The sequence below is a fragment of the Apium graveolens genome, chromosome 9, assembly GCF_009905375.1.
Source record: "Apium graveolens cultivar Ventura chromosome 9, ASM990537v1, whole genome shotgun sequence".
Lineage (NCBI taxonomy): Eukaryota > Viridiplantae > Streptophyta > Magnoliopsida > Apiales > Apiaceae > Apium > Apium graveolens.
Genome location: NC_133655.1, coordinates 237,708,758 through 237,732,461, shown reverse-complemented (window position 1 = coordinate 237,732,461; position 23,704 = coordinate 237,708,758).

The window sequence follows — 23,704 nt, the reverse complement described above, 5'->3', positions numbered from 1 at the left end:
AAATTCCTGTACAACCAAATGTAATTACTGAACCTAAGGATCTGAAAGGGCAAGAAGAACCACAGCAGAAAAGAAGATTCAGATAAAAACTCCATTCCAAGAGGAAACTAAACTTTAGTGATGAGGAAAAGGAAGACCAAATTCCCAAAATGTCCACAACTACAACTCAAACATCAAAACCCTCAGTGGTATTTGAAGAATTCAAGGTGGTGGATCCAACAAGGAATATACATGGTGAGCCCATAATTCCAAAGGATGAGCCAGTGGACTGGGATAGTTTGCCTATTCCTGAGCTAAACTTTCCTATCTTCAAGACAAAGAAGACAAAGACAAGAGCTAGCAAGAAAGTGAAACCAGTGATTCTCTAATCCAAGACCCTAGTCAAATCTAAATCCACAGTCAACAAATGAGATAAGATGTACATCAGTGACATCAAAGAATTTCCTGACATTAACCTCTACTTAGAAGAATTGGAAGAAGTTAGAGGAATTGATGCTCACAGACATCTCCCTGAAAGACTGATATTCAAATACAAGGGAGGAAAATAGATCATATAGCCACTTCACATGATCCTCCTAGAAAGCCAATCAGTGCTGATAAAAATCTACTCATCTTTCAAGAAGAACTTTGGATATAATGTGACAGCTAGAAGATTAGTTCTAAAGAAGATTGAGGAGCTGAGGAGTACTAGAGCCAAAGATGCACTCCCAAAAACTCTATATATTCCATTCACAAGAAATAGAGTGCATTTGAGGCCTTATTGGTTGATGGAATTCATGGATGAAAATGGAGTTAGAAGATTTTTTAGATTGGAGGAGCAATTGAGTATCTCTAGCAATGAGACTCTATTGGAAATGCGAGGAATGCTAGATCTCTCAGAGGCAGATGAACTTGAATTTCATAGACAACTCTAGAACCAGATTGAAGAGAACAACATGAGGCTTGGGAAGAAACCTAGATAATCAAGGAAATAGACTTATCTACTCAGACTAGAGGAGCACCTTGATAATGATTGTGAGTTATTCTTTGTGTACTTTGAATTGTTCAATTTTCAGTAAATTTTGCAGCACTTATCAGTTTTATCTACTATTTCAAATTTGTATTCTTAGAAGTGTTTTGTTATCATCAAGTTTCTCTTAATTTATGGCTACAATTTCAGTAGACATAAATTGGGGGAGATTGTTAGGAATATGTCATGAACTTGATGATAAATCATACAAAACACATTAGCAAATTTAACTTAGTGCATTTTGTAGTACTCGACTGATGATCAAATATAGTCCCGATGGATGATTCAATATAGTCCTGACGGATGATGATTTGATATCCATCGAGTGAGTAGCTTATATAATAATAAGTATTGTAGCACATTTCTGCAAACAACTTTGTGTAGATTTTGTAGTAGCATATGAGTCATGTTGACTTCTAGTAGATATGCAGAATAGGTTGATTAATTGTAAATATGAGATATCTTGTAATCCTGCATAAATGAAATGGAGTCAAGTGTCAAATAGCTACCCGACGGATGATCAACAAAGCTACCCGATGGATGATCAACAAAGCTACCCGACGGATAACAAGCATGTACCCGACGGATGATCAATTCAAATATCTGTTGACAGTGATAACACAGTCACATGCGTTGGGTGTTTACAAAAGGAATGTGGCAGCCTGTTTAGCAGGAAATTGAGAACAAAGAAGCATTACCATTTCCATGCTATTATGAAGATATTCAAAGATGCTGGAATAGAGTAATGAAGCAGCATGAAGTTAGACTTGATAGGTTTTATTTTATTATCTTGTCTTATTACCATGTAAACTTGGTGATATATAAACCAAGTGTAGCTAGTATAACAAACTTAACTAAGCAAACACTTTGAGAAGAGAAATAGAAAAGGCTGTACTTGTCAAGAATTTCTCTGTAGTTTGTTTGTGTAAAGCAGCTGTGAGCCAATTTGAGCTTCACAGAGTTCTCTAATCGATATATATATATATATATATATATATATATATATATATATATATATATATATATCTGGTGGATATATTCAAATCCACCAGAAAATTTTAAAGACTTGTGTTTTTATTACTTTGGGTTTGATTTACTTAATTCTTTCATTCCGCAATTTGCAAATCAAAACACTTATATATATTGAGTTAGAACATTTTTATAAATCTCAAAAAGAAGCCAGAATTACATTCAACCCCCCCCCCTTGTAATTCTTGTTGTATTGTTAGGGAATAACAATACCATTTCTGTAACACCCCCAGATCCGGGGTCGGGGATCTGGGTTGTCATAGTCTTTATTTCTATTAATAACACTTAACTTAAATCAAAATAAATAACTGCATGTCGTGACCTCGCAATAATACACAATCCACAACACGTTATAGTCCTATAGATGAAATTGGGATAAGTATCAGTCATAAGATCCACAATTTATAAGTTATTAAAATCTCAAAATGATTAGTTAATAAGTTTATAAGTTTCTTGCCAATATCTTACACAAGTTATAATAATAAATAAGTTTGATTCCCAAAAGCTGAAAACCTAGACTACATGTAGATCTACCGCTGCAGCGATAGCGGCTATGATCTCAGCGGGTAGTCGCGGGGCGTTTCCCACGATCTTGCATGGGGTGCACTTGAGTCTGGCCATCTTGCCTAGCTTTTGTTGTGTGATGAATAAATAAAGCAAGAGTGAGCAACACAACCCACAAAAAAATGTATAATTGATCAACAATGCAAAATATCTTTCTTATATAGTTTCTGAAAATCTTTGCCATGCATAATGTTACATTTTCTTGATATATGTTGAAAAGATGAAGTTATGAGATACTTAAATTTATTTACATAATTTTTTCGTAAAACTCCTTGAAAACTACTATAGTTCAAAGTATAACAAGTTTTCAAAGGTTCATCATATAGATGAAGTTACAAGGTGAATCTTGTATAAATCATTTTCGTAAAAACTCTTGAGGGCTTTTGCCCCCTCAAATAAAATCAATCCTCGGGATATCATTTAAAAGATGAAGTTACAAGATAATTTATTTTTAAAATATCATTTTGAATGCTTGACCCTTCCAACACTCACTGGTCACCCAATCGTAGGCTTTCTATCGGGGTGCTCTGAATAGTGTTGTAGAAAATGCCCAATCTGGATGATGAACTAATTTCTGGAGTAGTGTCGTGCCAGGATGTGCAACTTATGATGATCAGTCATAATCTTACAACCCCACTTTATACCTACATTTAGGGGAGAACAATCAGATTTACTTATCGACCGAACGCTGGACTTCTAAGAAATGAACCGCCTTTCTGGAACTTCCTGGACATTTGAGCCTAATAAATAATGTTGGACCGGCGCCACTCGGCCACTTACGCCCCTCCTAGTTCAAATAAAATCCATGACCTTAAAACATAAAGTTCGCTTCCCTTTTCCCCTAGTAGAAACTTGTTAATAGGACTCCATCAAGAAGTCGTATCTAGTTAAAAAGGGGAAACTCACAAATATTTCCCAAGCGATGCTTGTTAATGGATTAAACTTGTTTCATGGCTTACTTCCCGAATGTTGGGTAAGTAATCAAAACTCTCTTTCTTTATCTATTCAGCAACTTCGTTGCGAATATAAAATACATCGCTGAGCAGGATCCCCTATAATTTGAGCGAGTATTTAAATCTCCTTCGTAAAGAAAGATTTAAATTTGAAACACAGTTTGTGATCCTCTCTTTACTTTTAAAACCATCTGATAAAGTTCAAAAATATTTTTCGAAAACATTTAACGTAAAAATGATTTGTAACTATAAATCATATTTAAAACTCGTTTAAAAAGATTCAAGGAATATTAAATATTATTCCTTATATAATCATTGCCTAAAGAATATATTTAAATAAAATTATTGAAATTAAATACTTAAATGAATATTCAAAACTAATATCCATTTAATAAATATGTAAATATTTATATGTCAAAACTCTAATTGAATAATCAAAATAATATTTACTTAATAATAATTGATCATAAATAAGATCTTAAATGGATAATCAAAATAATATTCACTTATAATTTAAAACTATCGAATAAACTCTATTCGATTATTTAATATCGAAAACCATATGTAACATACTCGAAAACATCGTCTCCCGGTTCAAAGTAAAATGTTCAAATCGTATGCCATATACTAAGGGTATTCGTAAAACATAGCTTATCACTAGCATAAGTATTATATAGCTCATAAGCTCAACTTTAAACAATCATGTTTCGATATCGAAATATCATGATTTCAAATCATGCATGTATCTAAATTGTAAGATCATGTTTTCAAAACATACATGAATTTATATCGCTTTAAATTGCATATACTTGTAATCATCACAATAACAGTAATTAGGGTTCAAAATCTTGACTGATTCTCCGGGGGTGGTAGTGGGTCTCGGGTTGGTCCGATAATCTATAAACAATAACATAACCCGGGATTAGTCATTGATCGCTTATGAAACTAAGCCCTAACTCTCATATACATTAACGCTCGTTTTCAAGTCATCGATTAAAAATTTTCGTTTGCACACCCTCAGCTCCATCATTTTTATAAAATAGAAAAATAATCTTTTTGATGTGAAACCTTCGTGAGGGCCTTAATAACTTTCTCTAACACTTTATATAAAAGTTTCATGAACCAACAAGTCTTTTAGGGGTCTCAAAAATAGTTTCAAAGTTACACATAAGGTAGGGGTAGTTTCGCGAAATACTGATACTTAAAACAATCGATTCTCCTAAACCGTAAATCTGATTAACGCGATCTATATACCAAAATGAAGCTTAAAACATGAAATAACTAATTGTGGCAGTGGTTATGTTCAACAGGGGGTTTTTAAACTCCAAAGTTACACAGAAACAGGAGTATTGTAAAATTAGGCATTTTGACGGCTATAAACTAATGATTTCCAAATTTACGAAACATCGTCAAATCAATCAACAACCCAAACATCAACCACAATCAAAACAACATTCTAATCCACCAATTCTAAGTCAAATCATTCAAGAATTACATCTTTAACACTAAGCATAATACATGACCCACCAATGATAATAATCAAGCCTAACTCATCCAAATAATACCACTAATCATATCATCCATTCAAAATCCAAAACAACACAAGTTCATAACATAAATCAAAGAATGAAAGCTTGTTTATACCTTCTTGATGCTTCTAAACACAAGACAAGAGCTTTGAATGTCCTATGAACCTTGATCTATGCTTAAACAACCTTAATCATCCATGAAAGTCAAGAAAACAAAAGTTAGTTACTATTTATCATAATTCATCATCATCTTTGATGATTTATTTGGACTAGATAGGAATGGATATTGAAGCTTAAACTTCTAGGATAGCTACGTTTAATCATGAAGAGGCCATAGAATCTACCTTGTGATTTATGATGAAGTTAAGCTTGGATTTTAAATTTCTTATTCTTCATTTCCTTACATGGGCCGAGAGCAAAGAAGAGAAAATGGGGGAGTTTTGATTGCTTGGTTGATCCTTGGTTAATGTGACGATAATGCTTCGTTTAGAAATAATAGCCAATACTTCCACTTTAATAAAGTGCTCATGTCATCTAGCTTACCTCATCTTCATGCCACATGCTGATTCATTTTGGTATGATGATGTCATCTAGTTTAATCCACTTGGTTAGTTGCTAATTTCTTGGTTAAAACTTGAACTAGATTGGTTACTTTCCCTTGCCACTTTTATATGCTTGTTCCTTGATTGTTTATTTATTTTACAGCTCGTTTAACTCTCATTCTCATTGATCGTTAGAGGGAACATATACGTGATCTTATCATTAGGGTTTCCCAAAGACTTTCTCAAAATCTTTTATTCCTTTACTCATCCTCTTTTATAATCCTTGGATTTGGTTCCTTCAATCCTAATGCTTTATACTTAATTCCTTCGGTGCTTGGTGGATTTTCGGGAAAAATCAAAGTGCTCATTTTTGAATTCTGGCGACCTTTACATACACTCAAATTCATTACGGAATACTAATATGTACTTAGAATTTTCATAACGGAATTTCAATATATTATTGTCTGATAATATTTCACAATAAGCAAAATTTACTATTCATCAGGGTTTCAAATAGTTACAAAAAATGGGTTTATTACAAATAGCACCCAAATTATCAGTAGAACCATCATAACTCATATCATGAAGCATTTGAACTAATTGAGCATGTGAAGGTTCAACTAATACTTTGTTTTCTGGAATTTTAAAGCATGGAGAGACAACATCCAGATTAACGGTATACCTAACGGTATCAAGAATGAAAGGAAGTACCAAATTGATGTTGTCATATTCTGCAGAAGTCCATATATCTTCAACCACCTCACAGTAGATGATTGGAGCTTCAAGCATGGCATAAGATAGTTTACACCTCTTGATATGTTCCATTATTGGTACAATTCCTTGTACTCAGTGTCTGTATTAACATAGACCATAAAGTTATTTTGTTTGTAGATGAAACCAGTGCTAGTCATTATCTTGACAGGAGCCATTGTAATGAAGAAATTGGGTTTTCGAGAAAAAGGGTTTTTGCTTGAGAAGAGAGAAAGAAAAAAGTTCTTTTTACCTTAGAAAACTTTGAGAGTATGTAAGAATGATGTGACGAAGTCAGATCAATATTTATACTCTCAAGAAATAAATTAAATTAAATGAAATGTAATTTCCCAATTTATGAAAAATGTTATTGTGAAATAATAAAAGGTGGGTGACTCATTACTAGAAATGACATTGAATATAGATACATGATTGACACACATATCCATATCTAACGATTCTGGATGACTCACTCTCAACGGCTAGGATAAGTGCATAGTCATTGATGAAGAAGTTCATCAACTGCTAGCCACCGAGAATCCAGACATTCATTATGACAAGCAACTACTAAAAATAGTTGTTGATAGAGTATAACTTACTAAATCTGAAAGCATTTTCAGACAAGTATGATAATATGACATCTGGATGCTTAATGTAGTAATTAACATATACTCTCAATAGTTATGAAAAATAAAGCATGCCTAGCTCACTAACTAATCTTGTGAATGTTTATTCATCAAGAGGCTTGGTAAAGATATATGTTAATTGCTTCTCACTGGGAACGGAATGAAGTTCCACGATACCATTCATCACATGTTCCCTGATGAAGTGATACCTTGTGTGAATGTGCTTGGTTCTTGAGTGTTAAATTGTATTTTCAGTGATGGTAATAGCACTTGTGTTGTCACATAAAATTGGAATTTTCTCCCGATTTAGTCCATAATCAAGTAGTTGGTTCCTCATCCACAAGATCTGTGCATAACAACTTTTAGCTGCAATGTACTCAGCCTCAGCTGTAGAGGTTAATACTGAGTTCTGCTTCTTGCTGAACCATGAGACCATTTTGTTTCCTAGAAATTGACAGCTTCCAATTGTGCTTTTTCTATCAATTCTGCAACATGCATAGTCTGCATCTGAATAGCCAATTAGATCAAAACCAGATTCTCTGGGATATCAAATGCCAAAGTTTGGAGTCCTTTTGAGATATCTGAATATTCTTTTTATAGCTACTAAATGTGACTCTCTAGGATCAGACTGAATTCTAGCACAAAGATATATAGCAAACATAATGTTTGGTCTACTGGTAGTTAAGTATAGTAGAGATCCAACCATGCCTCTATAATTAATAATGTCCATTTTTCATGGGATTCTTGGCAGGTGAATAATTTGATAAATCAAATTTTTTTAAAAGATCATTTACATATTTGGTTTGACTTATAAAAATACCTTCATTTACTTGTTTAACTTGTAAACCAAGGAAATAAGTGAGTTCACCCATCACGCTCATCTCATACTTACTTTACATTAGTTTGGCAAACTTTTTGCAAATATTTTCATTAGTAGAACCAAAGATTATGTCATCCACATAGATCCGTACAAGAATGCTAGAACCATTAACATTTCTATAAAAGAGGGTTTTGTCTACTATACCTCGTGTAAAATGATTTTCAAGTAGGAATTGAGATAGAGTGTCATACCAGGCTCTAGGTGCTTGTTTTAGACCATATAATGCTTTCAAGAGAAGATATACATACTCTGAAAATTTTGAGTCCTCAAATATAGGTGGTTGGCATACATACATTTCTTCTTCAAGTTCTCCATTTAAGAAACCACTTTTCACATCCATTTGATAGACTTTGAAGTTGGCATGTGATGCATAGGCTAGGAAGATTCTGATTGCTTCTAGTCTTGCTACAGGAGCAAAATTTTCATCAAAATCAATTTATTCTTCCTGAGAGTAGCCTTTGGCGACTAGTCTAGCCTTTTTTCTTGTGACAATTCCATTTTCATCCATTTTGTTTCTGAATACCCATTTGGTTCCAATGACTGATTTATCTTTTGGTCTGGTACCAGCTTCCATACTTTATTTCTTTCAAACTGGTTAAGCTTTTCTTGCATGGCTATAATCCAGTGTGAGTCCAGTACAACATCCTTAACTTGTTTAGGTTCCTCTTGAGAGAGAAAATTGTTGTACATATATTTCTCTCCAGTTGCCCTTCTGGTTTTAACTCTAGAAGATGCATCTCCTCTGATTAATTCAAATGGATGACTTTTTGTCCATCTTCTTTGTGAAGGTAGATTGGCCTAGATTATATGACTTCAGGGTCTTTACTCTATTGAACAGAGGTTGAGATTGTGTTTCTTGAATCTCACTCTAGCATTGTTATTCCTGCTTCAATGAGAATTCTATTTTTCCTTTCAACAACTCCATTTTGTTGAGGAGTTCTTGGTGCAGAAAATTCATGAAGAATTCTAACCTTTTCACAGAATTCTGTCATAACCGAATTCCTGAACTCACTTCCATTGTCACTCCTGATCTTTCCCACTTTTAAGTCGGAATTATTGTTAATCAACTTGATGTGATTAATGATGATTTTACTGGCTTCATTCTTGGAATGAAGGAAGAAGGTCCAGGTAAGCTTGGAGAAATCATCAATAATTATCAGGCAGTATTTCCTCCTTGAGATGGACATGATATTGACTGGTCAAAACAAATCCATGTGAAGAAATTTTAAGGGTTTATCAATAGAGGGTTGGATTTTTAACGCAGCGGGGGCATGGCAAAACACTTTTACTCATACAAAATTCAAATAAAAGCATATAAATCGTGAATAAAAATTCGAGGGATCGAATCTAACCTTTTAAAATAATTCGGAGACAACGATCAGAGATCCTTAGCAGTTGCTCCTCAAGTGTGAAGCACTCCACCGGTATCCACCAAGAAAACGATGTTAAGGAGGAGGAAGGAGGTGGAGAGAATTGGGTTTTCCAAACTTTTTGGGTTTTCGGGTTCGATGTGGGTTAGAATAAAATTAGGGTCTATAATAGTGTATTTATAGGCAAAATTTTCAGCTGAAATTTTCCCATAAATATTATTATTATTATCCCATTTATTATTCTCATTAATAATTAAAACACCTTTTAATCATTAATCCTTTTTCTAAACACTTTAGAAATAATTCTCTCTCTTGATTTAATTTCCAAAAATTAAATCCTTTAATTAATAATATTAAGAACTTTTCTTAATTAATTTATAATCAATTAAATCTCATTTAATCAATTATTAAATTTTCCAATTAATTATTTATTTCATAAATAAATAATTATTAGCCATTATTAATTAATTCCTCCACCATTAAATCATTCTCTTTTTATGGTGTGACCCTGTAGGTTCAATATTAAGCCGGTAGTAGAAATAAATAATAATAAAACTATTTTATCATTATTTATATAAATTCTCTAATTTATTAAATATGATTAATTAATTAATCACATTTATTCTACATTGTGAGGGATACTTCTCAGCATATCGCGACTATCCGGATAATATGAATTCACTGCTTAGAATACCAAGAACCTGTCAGTGAATAGTTACCGTACAATAAACTCCTTCTACCCTACAATGTCCCGATTAAATACAAGGCATGGATCTCGTGTCAAGCCTATCTAATTCAATCACTTGCTTACCATTTACTATGCGTAGTTCTATGCAAATTAGAAACTCCTTTCTAATTTCACTCACTCTGGCCAGAGATTCCTGAACTAGCATAAGTGGATCAGCCTTGAACATTCGCTTCCTTCACTGGAAGAGGTAGATCCTTTATTGATCATACACTATCTTCGTGTACAAATTCCTATACCCAGAAGAGCCCTAATAATTGTCCCTGGAGACTAAGAACTAAACCAAAGCATAGTTCAGTGTACACAAGATGACTATGATGACCTCAAGTCTAAGGATACTTGTACAACTATCACTAGGTGAACAACTGCTGACACGTGAGTGAACTCCATCAGTTGTTCAGCTGTGTGAGTCATGTTCAGTAAACTTATTCCATAATAAGCACCTACATACTAGCTATAGTGTCACCACACAAATGTCTATGAGAACAGACATCCTTCATAATGAAGCAAGCCTAGTATGTACCGATCTCTGCGGATTACTAATTACCAGTTAGTAATCCTATGATCAGAAACTATTTAAGTTTAGAGTTATCATCTTTTTAGGTCTCACTATTATGATCTCATCATAATCCATAAAAAGCTTTACTCTAAACTATGGTATATCTTATTTAAACACTTAAATAGATAGAGCCCGTAATAAAAACATAACAAGTCTTTTATTAATATCAATGAAATCAAAACATATTACATAAAGAGTTATTCCTAAATCCTAATACATGATTGGACTTAGGACATATTCCTTTCATAGAGGATACTGTCTTACTCTTGAAAGAAGCTTTATTTTGCTTTCCAAATTGACAGATATCACAGAGACCATCCTTGGAGAATTTCAATTTTCACATTCCTCTTACTAAGTCCTTTTTTACTAGATCATTCATTGTTGAGAAGTTGAGATCATGCGTCTTCTTATGCCACAACCAGCTTTCATCAGCACTTGTCTTACTGAAAAGGCAGGTAATAGAATCAGCATATGTTGAGTTGAAGTCAGCTACATAGACATTTCCTAATCTGACTCCAGCTAAGACCACTTTGTTGTTCTTCTTGTCTATAACAACACATGCTTTTAAATTAAAGTCTACCTTGAGACCTTAATCACAGAGTTGAATGACCTCAGTAAGTTATACTTCAATCCTTCAACTAGTGTTACTTGATCAATGATGACATTTCCTTTTGAAATCATGCCATATCCCACAGTATACCCTTTGTTGTCATCTCCAAAGGTAATATTCAAGCCAACCTTTTCCTCCACTTTTATGAGCATGGATGAATCACCAGTCATGTGCCTCAAACAGCCACTGTCCACATATCAGAGATTTCTTTTTTCCCTACACACGAACAAAACCGACTTAATTTGATTTTGGTACCCAAGCACTTTTGGGTCTAGTTTTACTAGGTGCTTTATTTTCCTTGTTTCCATTCTTAACCTTAGACTTAGGAGGATCATAATCCAACTTGGTCATTGATTCTTGATCAAAATTAATGATGTTAGAATCATATGCTAAGTTCTGTGAATGCATGATATTCTTATGAGGATTAAGCATGTTATTCACATCAGCCATGTAGCATATACAAAAAAATAAGGACTTGGAATAAATGGCATATTATTGTAGCTATGATTGAACATGTTAGATATAGGCAAAGATTGCATAGCAGGCGTAGACATCTTAGGCATAGACATATAAGGTGCAGGAATAGACTTATAATTAATAGACAAATGATTGAAACTACCACACATAGCACATGATTTCCTAGGATCATAGTTATCTGGTGTGTAGTTGTTATATTTGTTAATGTCAATCTTGCCATTCCTGTTATTTATTTTCTTAATTCTACCTTTAGTCTCAACCTTATCCTTAAATTTCTTGTTGGATAGGTGCCCAGTGATCTGTTGTTTGTCCTGCTTGGTTTTTCTACACTCACCAATAACAAAGTTCTTACTAACTGGACCATACTTCTCATGAAGTTTTTCCATTTTAGAAGAGCTAATTATTTCCTTGAAAAGATAGAATTTATCCATTAAAGCTTCATTTTTCAACAGATAATCACCATCTGTTGACTCACAAGAATCATTAAGAGGTTCAGACTTAACTTTCTCCCTGTTCCTAGCAATATCAAAGAAAGATTCAATGCCTTGACTTTCTATGATTTTGTTGGAAGCATTCTTTAATTATTTCCACTTAGCAATAACATTTTATTCACATTCAAGCTGATTTTTAATATTTTCTTCCCTTTTCAAAACATCAAGCAAGTCATCTTTTACCGATAGATAATCTCTTTTTAATTTGACAAGTTTATGTAATTGAGTTTATAAATGAGTGTTCTTCTCAACGAGTAGAGAGTTAGTTTTTCAAACTCTAGCATTTTCTATCTTGAGAGATTTAAGAGAGACATGCAAGTTATACAATTTAGATGTCATTTCATTAAGAGTTTCCTTGCATTCACTCTTACATAGATTAAACAAGTCAGTAGTAATTACCTTAGTTCTTCATGGACTTGCTTCAAGACCATCATCATTCGCTACGAGCGCTTGATTCACATAGACATCTTCCTCGTCTGAATCATTCCCATCAGCCCAATCCTTCTCCTTGGTAATGAATTCCCTCTCCTTCTGTCTTAGAAGATCAAAGTATTTTTTTATAATCAACAGCTTCATTACTTCTGGGATTCTTTGGCTTTTTGCACTCATTCGCAAAGTGTCCAGCTATTCCACAGTTATAGCATTTAAATTTAAATTTTTCAACCAATATTTTGTTAGAGCTGAACTCTTTGTTGAATGGTTTTGAGAAGGATTTTTTTTCTGATTTCAGATTAGAAAATATCTTTGAGAGAAAGGCCACTTTTAGTTTCAACAGCCTTAGTTTTTCCTTTTGATGATTTAGGTATTGCTTCATCAGCTTCAGTTGTTGTAGATTCCACCTTGACTTCTACTTGCTTCTCACAGTGGTTTGATACAACAAGAGCTACATATTTATCTTTTCTTTTTCCTTCTTCAATTTCCTCATCTTGTTACATCTCCAGGTCATACGTCTTCAGGACCCCGTACAATCTATCAAGAGTGTCATTTTTTGTAGTCAAATGAGTTTCTGATAGAGACTTTTGTTGATTTACATTTTTTGAAAGAGATCACAAGAACTTCAGATTGAAGTCCTTGACAAGATAAACTCTTCCATGCAACCTTAGACCATTCAATAATTTTTTAAATCAGTTAAATGTCTCACTCAAACCTTCACCAGGATGGAGTAAAGTACTCATATTGTTGTATGAGGAGCTGTATTTTGTTCTCTCTAACTTATTCAGATCCCTCACAGAGAGTTTGAATGGTATCCCATACATCCTTGGCAGTGGGACTGCTCATGACACATTTGAACATGTCAGAATCTATGCCATTAAACAGGATGTTCATAGCTCTCTTACTCGAGATGTTGTTACCAAATTCTTATCTCAATATTTTGGCGCTAGAAGGAGGGGCCTCATCATCATCTTTAGAGAGGAAGGATGTCAGGCGATGGTCGTACCTCAAAAAACAATAATGGTGATCTTGAAAATGAGCCCGAGAACAATGTCTCAAGCAAGGATTTCATGAATTGAGTCGGCATATGAGGACTAGAATCATTCTCTCAAGAAGTATGTCCAAAAAGATGATAAATCGAAGGAGAAATCATGGCTCATAAAAAATAGGTAAAAAGATATAAAAGTGAAGATACGTCTTCCATATGTATTGCTTACGGTCTTGGTGAAAAAGGATTAAGAAAAATATCTAGGAAAAAAAGATTCATACACTGATTACGATCTGGAACTGCCAGAGAATAGGTTCATATGATCTTCAGGCACGAAGTCATACCTTCACTTACTCATAGTGGTAAAGGCCATCTGGATGGGTACATATGAGCTTCATGCTCGAAGCCGTACCTTCACCTGCTTATGGTGGTAAAGGTCATCTGGATAGATGCATATGAGCTTCAGGTGCGAAGCTGAACCTCAAGCTGTTGATGAAAATAAAGGCCAATTGTATAGGTCCATATGAGCTTAAGGCGTGAAGCTTAACCTCCAACTTTGGATGAAAGTAAAAGCTATTTGGATAATTTTCAGGCAGGAGGTGCATGAGCTCAAGGAAAGAAGAACCTCAATTTGAAGGTTATCTCATAGTAGAAGGTTCTCGAAGCCCAAGGGAAAACCTCATCTTGGAGGTTCAGCTGCTTAGAGGTTAAGGACTACAAAAACTCTAATAGTGGAAATCATGGAACAATTCTCTGATTCGCATCATACTTTAGTTCATAAGGGAAGTAAGCAGCTAAAGCCAAAGGTGTGAATCTCCCTAGTGGTAAGTTTAGCTGAAGCTTCAGATGCGAACCTTCTGAGCGAGTAAACCCATGAGGACCTGGAAAAATAGGAGGATATGAACCTCCTGATCGATGAACGCAGATATAGCCAAGTATATGAACCTCCAAGGTGATGAAACGTAAGAGGACCCGGAAGAATATGAGGATGTAAACCTCTTAAGTAGTGAATCGTGGCTAAAGTTGAATGTTGACAAAGATATGAACCACATGGTTACTAAGCACTAGATGAACTTGGATGCTAACAAAGAGGTTCATATAAAGAGGTTCATATGAAGATACGAACCTCCTGGGTGGGGAGAAGCATCAAATAATTTTTTTATAAAGGGAGGTTCGATGATAGAAAGTCATCTGAACTAGAGGATTCCAGCAACATGTCTTGTTATGAAAGATTAAAGGAGACGAGGAGGCTAATAATCGAAGCTTAGATGGAATGAATTTGGATTCGCGTACACTGAGTCGATGGAAGGAAATCTAGAGGAACGTGTTCGCCTTATTTTTGAAGATTATACTGTTATTCAAGGGGTAGCTTCCCCCGTGGAGCTATTGTTAACAACTTCACCTTTATAGGTTTTTGAAGGCACCTCACCTCCAAACAAATAGGCATATAAATGAGGTTCTGATTCACAGGAATTCCAAAACCTTCGAAGGTCATCATGTTAAGATTTCATTACCAGAACAGGAAGGAAGTCTACTCCCAAAAAGTTCGTTGGTGGAACCTCATCACAGGTTCAGGTATATGCGAGTACCCAGAAATTAGGTGCCATGAGGTTTAAGCAATTACGAGAAGGGATAGGAGACTCGAATGTACTTCGGTAACAAGCTTTGAACTTCCCCTTTATAGGTTTGCTGGCATTAAGGATGGCAAGTTTCGTGCTACATGAAGGGTCAAGTAGGGAAACTATTCCGCTATATTCATGGAAAAAATAAGCAAAGTTCGAGGTACATATTTTTATCCTTAAATTAACCTATCACCTTAATATGGTACATGTATGTGAAATTATATTCTTTAATCTATTGCATGAATTAATTTAATATAAGAAACATGTCGGATTATTTGGTGATGTACTTAACTGGTTCAAATACTTGCATGCGTAGGAAGAGTTAATATGCTTATAGTATTTGATTAGGCTTCACAAAGATAAGATGCTTAAAACTGATTTGAATTATCTGCTACTTGGTATACTCCACATGGTTAAGGTTAAATATGCATTTTGTATATGTTTTATATACATAGGTACGGTTGCGCGCTTGAACCTAGTTAAATATATTAAATAACTCGGGGGTAGTAGCTGTATATATTATTGAGACTTATAACTTAAAAATAGATAATTAGAGGAAATTTTAAATTCATGTGGAATTGAAATGAGCGGGTATACTTAAATGTTTTTCTAATTGGGCTATACATGAACCTAATGCTCTAGTTATAGTGCATTTCATTTATGCGATGAGGTGTTATGTAGGAAAAATGTCATAATTATTTGCACGATCTAATTGTTATGCGGAATGTAAATATTTGCTAAGGTGTAATGCTTATCTATAAATGAACGTGGATATTAACTAGCTTCAGGTGGATATACCTATCGTTAATGGCATACTTGCTAGAATAAGTATAAATGGATATCATGATATTTTCTCTATTTTATGCTATCTAAATAGTTGTTCATGAATGCCACAACACCTAGAGAAAAAACATGCAGGTTCAACTGTGCATGTGAATCTTCATCACAGTAGGATCATTAGGAGTAACTAGCAATTTGCAGGTTTAATGGAACTCTAGTTATCTATGAGGTTCATGAGAAGATTACCTGAGCTTCACATGTTTAGCTAAACCTTACACGAGCTTCACAGGTTTAGTTGAAGCTCACCTAAGCTTCACAGGTTTAGTTGAACCTCACCCGAGCTTCACATGCTTAGATGAAGCTCACCCAAGCTTCACATGTTTAGATGAATCTCACCCGAGCTTCACAGGTTTAGTTGAACATCATACGAGCTTACCAGGTTTAGCAGAACCTCACCCGAGCTTTACCGGTATAGTTAAACCTCGCCCGAGATTCACAGGTTGAGCTGAAGCTTACCCGAGCTTTACAGGTTTAGTCGGGGCTCACATGCATTTAATACATTCAATGATATATACCGATGGATGCAGGTTCATCCACCTATATACTTAATGTGTAAAATATACATGTAACTAACATCTTGCAGGTCCCCTAGTATCAACCTAATGTTAATGGGTTTTGTGGTTATACTTATTGAAAAGGTTTCATATTACTTGTATTTAATTCATAACTTGTAGGTTCATGGCTATTAATATATAGCTAATATCCCCATGGGTTCATATACACACACACACATATATATATATATATAAGTATCTTGCACCTTTAAGTTTGCAGGTTCACTGATGCTCAGCTAAAGCTGAAGCTGACTAATTCAGTCAACAATATTTGAGCTTCTCAATAAACTTAAGATTTGGGTAGCGGAGGTTTACACAATTTATCAAAGGAAAGTCGGATGGCTCGGAGGAAAACTTGGTTTCCCAATATTCGGTCATGAAGGAGCTTGAGTCATGGGAAGAAGGTCATCACCTAAGCTCAAACAAAAAAGGAGCTTCGAACTTGGGATCTCAATACCAAAATATGAACCCTAAGTAGCATGACAAAAGCAAAGATGAATTTTCATTTCATGCTTTTACATATAGCTTATTATGCTTATTTTTTATGCATTCAAGGAAATATTATGAATGATAAGAATAGGTAATTGTCCGTAGTTGCCATGCTTAGGTTCAAGTATGGATTTGTTTTTACTTCATGTTTGCTCGGGGGTAGTGCACGTATCTCTCACTGGTAAAAAAATTAAATTAATCTGCTAATATAGAATTTATGAGGTTCTAGATTTAGATGAACACCTAATGCTTTTATGCCTATGTGCTTCACTAATATTTTACATGGAATATGTGTGAACCTCTAATGCATGATTACTTGGTTTTAATTCTTTACGATAATAATTAAACGATAAAGAACTAAGGGTAGTGGGTTTATGCACCTCCTATGAAAATGTTGATAAAATGGTAAAATTTTAATACAATTGATTACATAATATGCATATATTGGATTAGATGATTGTTTATTGCTCATAATGATTATACATCTATGTGTAATGATGTTTTTGAATAGAATCTAATATGTTGGACATGTTTGTATACATACCGGTACCTCAGACATATGAAGCGCTAAGATCACATTTTATATTGGATGAGAAGCGAACGTCATCTTAGAATCACTTGGAATCCAAAAGAAATTAACAGAGCTATGGGTGTAGTTGGAAGATAGCTACGAGTGTAGCTAAGGTTTGAAGATAGCTACGAGTGTAGCTTGGATTTGGTGATAGCTACAGGTGTAGCTTGGAATTGGAATAGGTTACAACTTGTTTGTAGCTCAAAATTGATATCACTTAAGGTGATTTGGATTATATATAGATTGCATCATGTATGGACTATACATGAGGTACATATGAATTCACATACCCTGAAATGGTTCTTATGTATGGTAGATACATAAAGTATGCAATAGTTTGTGTATCTCAAAATGAATATAATACTTGGATAACGCTTGTTATACACAAAGGCTTGCGTACCTGTATTTGAATCCATATATGAATTATATGAGGGGAGTACATGGGGTACCTTATGGATATATGCAAAGGCTTGCGTATCTGGATTTGAATCCACGTATGCATTATATGTGGAAGGTACCTGAGAACGTATATATGGATGTAGGCAAAGGCTTGCGTACGTACCTGGATTTAAATCCACATATGGATTATATGTGGTGACTACGTGGGAATGTACCCTCATTAATATACGCAAAGGATTGCATACATGGACATGGAATCACGTGTGGATTATATATGAAGTGTACGTGGAACGTAAATCAAGGATGATACGGTGTATGGATGAAACATCAAGTATGTATGGATTATACGTATATTTGGGATAGATTCTAATAATTAACCCATGTGAAGCCTTCAATGTGGTGATGTTCTTATTTAACCTACGTGGTTCCATTTGGTGATAATTTTTAACTTGTGTTAGAAATTATTAGGATCCTTATAGGTATATTACTCAAGTTATTAGGATCCTTATAGGTATATAACTCAATTTAGATGGAATAAAGAAGTATTGTGCATATCTTAATAAAACTTTCCTAAAAATTACTGAGTAAGAGAGGTTCTTACAAAGTGTGATTTAGGGTTAAGATTACATTTTTAAGGATGAGGCTACCCCCTAGGTAAAACGTAATGTATAAAAATTGATTATGGATTAAATAAAAAATGGATGTTGAGTTAATTGCATAAGGAATGTTTTTGGGTTAATAAGCTAAGTTAAAATAGTAGAAAAGTAGTGAGTTTCACTTAAAGACTCGGGGATAAGAGTTTGTTTTCCTAGTTATGTCCTTTGTTAGGGCGAAATCACGCACTAATATTCACGCAAGTATACGCATTCGCAAGTAATATAGAATACTTTCTAGTTCGTTCCCTCAGAGACTCAGACTAAGTTATTGTCTAATTAAACTCACTCACCAATGTATGATTACTTCTCAATGTTAAGATAACACTTAAAATTGTTGATTAAATATTAACTATAATTAACTACTTAATTAACCACTTAACTAACACTTCAATTTATCAATAATAAAACACTCATGAGATCACAACTTCATTATTACTTCCTTCTATTGCCATTGTTATTACCTTTAGCATGTGACAGTGATGATATTAATCGAATAACACGAAACTGATAAAACCCAACTTTCATTGTACTAATACCATTCTACCAAGCATCCACAATTAAGATAGAAGTTGAATAGTCATCAATTATGTTGAGTTCCTATATGTCTATAGAAATTGACAACACAACGATTTAAGCACAAGTTATTCCTTTTGATTACATAGGGCAAATAAAACTGTTAGAGTTACCCACTAATCATGCACAACGTACATGAACCTATGCTAGCATGGCAAGTTCTAAATCTCAAGATCCACCGTCGCTTCACAAGAGATTAACACCCTATCTTATATGTTCATGACGCACATAAGACGAATACGCACAACCAATACTAGATATCATGCAATCATCACATACTAAAGTATTAAACAATTAACTAAAGAATTCCATAATAAATCCGTTGCAACCCCATGATCACGATTAGCCCATAATAGAACTTATCGCCATCATGGGTTCATATGAAATCATGATAACAAACACAAGAAAATAATAACTAAACTAATTATCTTAAAACAGAGTACGTCACAAGAGTAAATAAGTCAAAGCAAGAAAACTAGCATCCAACGTTACAACGAAACAAGAATCACAAGAATATATGCTCCCTCTTCGTTGCGGTGTGCTAAATCGGTCTTCTTCCTTATCTCCTTCGCTTCTTGCGCAAAACACAATCTAAAACATAATCTCCTCTTAATACTCTGTGAAAAACGTCTCAAATCTACTTATATAATAGTCCCATAAAACTCAGATTACATAGAAGTTGGAAGCCAAACAGAAGTAGAAGTCTAAAATAATATATCTTTTTCCCCGACCCTGTGCGGCCGCTCAGCATTTCTGCGCGGGCGCGCAAGGCTGCTGCGCGGCCGCTCAGCATTGCTGCGCGGGGGCGCAGGACCCTTCTGGAAAAATTCCATGTTTGCTCCGTTTCTTCGCCGTAATCTGCCCGTTCTTTTCCTCTCGCAATGGTGAACACATGCCAAGGCTTATTCTTGATGATTCCTCCTCCGAAATGCAACTAATACCCTGAAATGCATAAACACTAGAAAAACGCATCAAATACACAAAATACTTGATTTCAAGACACCAATTTAAGCCATTTTAAGACGTTCTAAGTGGTATAAAATGCCACTTATCACACCCCCAAACTTAAATCGATGCTTGTCCTCAAGCGTCACAGACTCAAAAACAAATAAAAATATGCATGAATGCAATCTATATGAAAATGCAACGATCCCCCTTACTACAATTAACCAACCAAATTGTCACGTCTCAACGAATGCAGTTAGACACTAAAGATCAAGAAACTCATGCAAACGGACATACCGCCAGAAATGTGGTGTGTGCAAATGCTTAACAGATATGCTTTGGAACTAGACCAATTACTATGACTAGACTATCCTCAAGGCAATCCTACGATTATACAAAGAATAAAAATTCTAGGCACGAAGTGATATACAACACTACAAGAACTCTGGAGCTTACTACGGAATCGTGCTTTTTATTTACAACTCAAATGCTTATTTGACCGTGCAATGAGTGAGGTCCACAAAAGACTTATACAATGGTATCCATGTAACGAGCGTTAAGTTAGCGGATCCCAGACTCTAAAAGCCTTAGGTCACTAGGCACAAAGTCCCCTAAGAACTTAATAACTCGAATACCAAAGAACCCACTCTTGATCAATTATGCAAAATTTTTTTTTTTTCTCTTTTTTTTTTCTCTGAGCAAGTGCGTTTCGCTCCATCTTGCTCAACCCTAGACTACTCGCATAACATGCGAGCCGGCTACTAGCCATTTGACGCCTAGCCACAACTAGCAACAAATTCCATTTTTACTCCATTTTTTTTTTCTTTTTCATGCCTTTACCACTAAGAACCTATTATCAAATTCTAAGCATAATAAATAGATTATCCTCGAAAATAATCAGATCATAACAACAATCTAGTCCTTAAGCATTCTCTAAGACTTAGTGACAATACAAGTGCTTCTAGCATGCATATCAACCTACACAACTTAATATCACTTTAATGCTATCACTACACTCGCCTCAATATCACAATTCAGTCGATAAATCATTGCAAAAGGGATCATGGTATACGCATGAGCTATATGATATGACAAACAAATAAAGCTATATAAAAAAAACTATATGGCAAAAATTATGCAACTATATGAACTAACTATCATGAATATGCAACTATATGACACACACAAAATATTCCTTAACTACCACCCCCAAACTTAAAATCTTCACTGTCACCAGTGAAGGTAGTAGAAAGGAACACAGGGTATACCTACTCGGAGTCATCATCATCATCACCCTCAGTGGGTGGAGTATCAGGCGGCGGGTATGCAGAGTCCTCACCAAAAACTGGCCACTGGATATCAGCTCCAAGGCCTCGAAAAGCAGTCCCTAACGCAAGGGTGAGCTCCTGAGCAAACCTGCTCTGCATCTCATACATGGCATCCATCCGCCGTGAAAGCCTCCTATACTGGGCATCACCCATCCCAGCACCCTCCTGAGCTCTCGAAGAACCAGCCTCACCACGCCCTGGCCTAGCCATAGTAGCACCTCGTGCTGGACGCCCTCCTGAAAGACGATAACCCAGCCCATGCTCCTCAGGCTCACCACCGATCCACTCCTGCATCCCATTCAGAGTGCCAGAATCTATCGGAGCTGCTGGCAACTGCAACTGCTCATGAGTCGGCCAGTTCACTCCTACTGCTCGGCATAGCTTCGTAACCGTGGATGCATAAGGGATGTTCATATGCTTTGCTCCCCTCAAAAACTTCAGAATTCCTTGGTAGATAAACTCACCAAGGTCCACATAGTATTCCTCATTCAGAATTCCCCACAACAACTGTGCTCTCTCAACTGTGACCTCGTGTGCATGTGAAGAAGGCAAAATATTAGCACATATAAATGCATTCTATGCACGGGCATACCTGTTCATAGCGATCGCCGGAAAGTGACGATACTCATTATTGGCTGGACTGCGGTTCCAAACTGTGCCCGGTCGACAGAGAGTCGCACAAATCAAATCCAAGTCAAAATTTTCAGCAGTCTTTTCATTCCAGTTCTCCTCCTCGGGCTTCCTCTCTCACTGTCCAATCACACGGCGAATCACCGCAGGATGATAATCAACCGTCAGCCCACGAACTACAGAAAACCCATTCTTTTCAGCCTTCGCGTTCGCGTAGAACTCGCGAACAACACTCATCGGTACTGCTTCGGGTGACTCACAAAAAGCTATCCACCCCTTCTCTGCAATCATGGGCAACAACTCACCATCCCTCCCTGATGGTAAAAACCCCCTCTCCTTCAGAATCGGCTTCCCCAACAGCCTAGTGTACTCCTCCTCCACGGCTCTGTCAGTTAACCGAGGCCTTGCAGCAGTACCCCTTGATGAATCAGCAGTAGGAACTGTGTTGCTGCTGTCAATAGTGCGTGCTCTCTTGGGTGCCATTGATTTGTGAATAAAAGTGTGTAAGAACTGATTTTTTTTGATATTTATGAGAGGTTTTAAGTGTAGGAAGTTGTGGGAGATATGTAGGATAGGTGTATGTATATATAGGGTGTGGAGTAGGTTAAATTAGATTAGGAGTGGGGTTGAGGGATAAAATCATGTGGTAATGAGAAAAGAATTCGTGGGTTTATGGGCTGTAATGGGTTTTTATGTTTTTGTTTGTTTTTTTTTTTCTGAACTGTAAAAAAATTTTCTGGAACTCGACCTCTGCGCGGCCGCTCAGCATAGCTGCGCGGGCGCGCAGAGGGTCTCTGGAAAAAAAAAATTTCAGCCCCTGTTTTCTGATTTTTTTGTGTTTTTGGATAGGTTATTAACTTCTAAGGGTTCCTGTAACAACAATTCATGGGTTGCCTCCCACACAGCGCTTCTTTTTCGTCATTAGCTTGACGTTCCGTACCTTTCTCACGTAGTCAACAAAATGGCACTAATCACCTCTCGGTTTGCCATGTCCCCATAGTAGTGCTTCAACCGCTGACCGTTAACCTTGAATGCTTGGTCCGAATCATTCTCAAAAATTTCCACCGCTCCGTGTGGAAACACAGTTTTGACAATAAAAGGTCCAGACCATCTTGATTTCAACTTCCCAGGAAAAAGTCGGAGCCGAGAGTTGAATAACAGAACTTGTTGCCCTGGCACAAATAACTTAGGATGTAGCTTCCTATCATGCCACCTCTTCACCTTTTCCTTATACATTTTGTTATTCTCGTACGCTTGAAGTCGAAATTCATCAAGTTCATTAAGCTGAAGCATTCTTTTCTTACCAGCTGCATCTAAATCCAGGTTCAATTTCTTCAATGCTCAGTAGGCCTTATGCTCAAGCTCCGCCGGTAGATGACATCCCTTACCGTACACCAACTGAAACGGTGACATCCCAAGTGGAGTTTTGTATGCTGTTCTGTAAGCCCAAACAGCTTCATCGAGCTTTAAAGACCAATCCTTCCTTGACGGACAAACAACCTTTTCTAGAATGCGCTTTATCTCTCTGTTAGACACTTCCGCT